The 2,150-nt window shown below is 37.0% G+C and overlaps 1 pseudogene; it reads right to left on the bottom strand.

Moving 5' to 3' along the window:
- Positions 1-856: 856 nt before the first annotated feature.
- Positions 857-975, bottom strand: LOC144457350 (U6atac minor spliceosomal RNA; annotated as a pseudogene).
- Positions 976-2,150: the final 1,175 nt, after the last annotated feature.

Here is a 2,150-nt window from a genome sequence, read left to right as displayed (position 1 = left end):
ATGTATTTCACCATATCCTAACCTCCTTATGTTTGGTTTTATGGCAGGGCCACTGGACTTAAGAGTAGAGAAACTCATGGTTTAGATCCTGGCTTAAACATTTTCTAGATGTGTGATACTGTACAGGTCACTTAACCTCTCTGGGACTCAGTTTCCACATATATAAAATGAGAGTTAGACTCTGGCTTCTATGATCTCTTTTATTTTAAAATCTATGACTGTATGATCTTTGTCAAGACCTAGAAGGGATCATGGAAACCAGAAGCCAACTCCTTCATTTTACAAATGTGAGAACAGCAAAAATACTTCCTAGGGACCTTTAGATCTCTCCTTTGTCCCTCACCACTTTTGTAAGGATGATGGGAAAGCGCTTCTCCAGAAGGGATTAGCTATTTCTGTCTGTGAAGGGACCAGGAAGGAGAGGTAACAATTTTGCCCACAACTTTAGTGTAGCTTGCCTCTATACCTTCCCTCTGCTGGCTCATCTAAATGGGCAAAGAAGGGTTTAAAACTCTAAGGATCTCTGGACCTCAAGAACAATTTGATATTTATTAGACAAATAAGTATTTCCTGGTTATATCCCAGATCTCACACATAAAACTTCAGGAAGCGTACTGAATAAACACCTTAAAGCTAGGGTGAAGTCACTGACCAAAGACCTCAAGTTTTACCAGGGGGAATCATTCAAAGAAGGAAACTTAGAAGCCTTCTAGACTAACCCTATCATTTGAAATATAGAGAGGTTGTGACTTACCCAAGCTCATGAGTAGTAGAGCTAATATTTGAGTCAAGGTCCTTTGATTCAAAATATATTCCTCTTTCCCTTGTACCATGCTGCCTCCATGTTTTGCAACTAAATCAATTATGGTTAAAAGCCACAGGACAAAGTCTTAATCATATGTGTTATAAAGATGAGTAGGACCTTTTCCATCCTGAGTAAGGTGAATACTAACCTTCTCTCCTTTCATGCCACACACAATGTCTGTTCTCATCTGCCATGATGGGGTTGTTTGGACATCAAAATTTTCATAGAGAGAAAAAGTATGATGAAAAATAATGATAAGAGCAACAAAATCAGATAATAGACACAGAAGAAAAAGCTATTGAGAGACAACACACAAGCAAATTACATTATTCTTATGACCATTAAAGTTAGTATACATGTTAATTTTAAACATGTTAACTTAATTTAAAAAAAAAAGCTATCCAAAGGAAAGACTGAACCAAAAGCCATTACATAGATGAAATAACCCTATTCTTTATTCTAAAGACCTAGGCACTGGAGCTGAAAACATTCTAGGGAAAAGGGCAGCTTCAATAGGTTTTGGAGAAATAGAATAGTCAAGGCAAAACCAAAAAAAAGTGTTTTCTGTCTTTTTTCAAGAGAACTAGAGAAAGCATTGATTTCTGAAAAACAGGCTTTAAATTCTTATTTTCATGCTAACCTAGCTGAAGACTTCAGCTAAGTTAGGAACTAAAAGCAGTGAAAACTCTAGCCCAATAATTTCTTTTTAAATTTCATATAGTATTTTTTCTTAATTACATGTGCCACCTGGCTGCCCCAAATTTCATAAACTTTTGAATCCTGTTTCTTCTTCTATAAAATAGAGACAGTGCCATCTGCCTTACCTTGCAGTGTTTCTTTGTGGATCAAGTGAGAAGGTACATGAATCACTTTGCTTATGAAGGGCTAAATGAATGCCAGTTAGGATCCTATTATCCCAATGGGCAGTTAGAAAACCCATACTCAGTTTCCAGCTGCAGCACTTATTAGCCCTGTAGCACCTATGTAAAAGTTAACTATAATAACCTGTATTTCTACTGTGTTTAAGGTATATAACAGGCTTTCCTCATAACAAATCTATGTGATAAATAGTGTATGTGTAATTAATCCCACTTTAGGGGCTAGGGACTGAAATTCTGATTTAATTAATAAAGGACATTCCTACGTAAGAAAATTCCCTCTACTAAAGTCTGTAGATACCTTTAGAGCACTAAGAAGTTAAGGGACTTCCTCGGTGTCACATAGCCAGAATGTGGCAGAGGTGTGAGCTGAATGAAGCCCAGGTCTTACTGATCCTAAGGACAGCTCTCTGCTACACTACTCTGCCTCCCAACCCATTTTTTAGATGAAAAATTGAGTTCAAGGA

This window comes from Phascolarctos cinereus, unplaced genomic scaffold, assembly GCF_003287225.1.
Source record: "Phascolarctos cinereus isolate Bilbo 61053 unplaced genomic scaffold, phaCin_HiC Scaffold_4;HRSCAF=312, whole genome shotgun sequence".
In the NCBI taxonomy this organism is placed as follows: domain Eukaryota; kingdom Metazoa; phylum Chordata; class Mammalia; order Diprotodontia; family Phascolarctidae; genus Phascolarctos; species Phascolarctos cinereus.
Note: the sequence above shows the minus strand (reverse complement) of the source record. Positions and strands in the feature narration are given on the sequence as shown.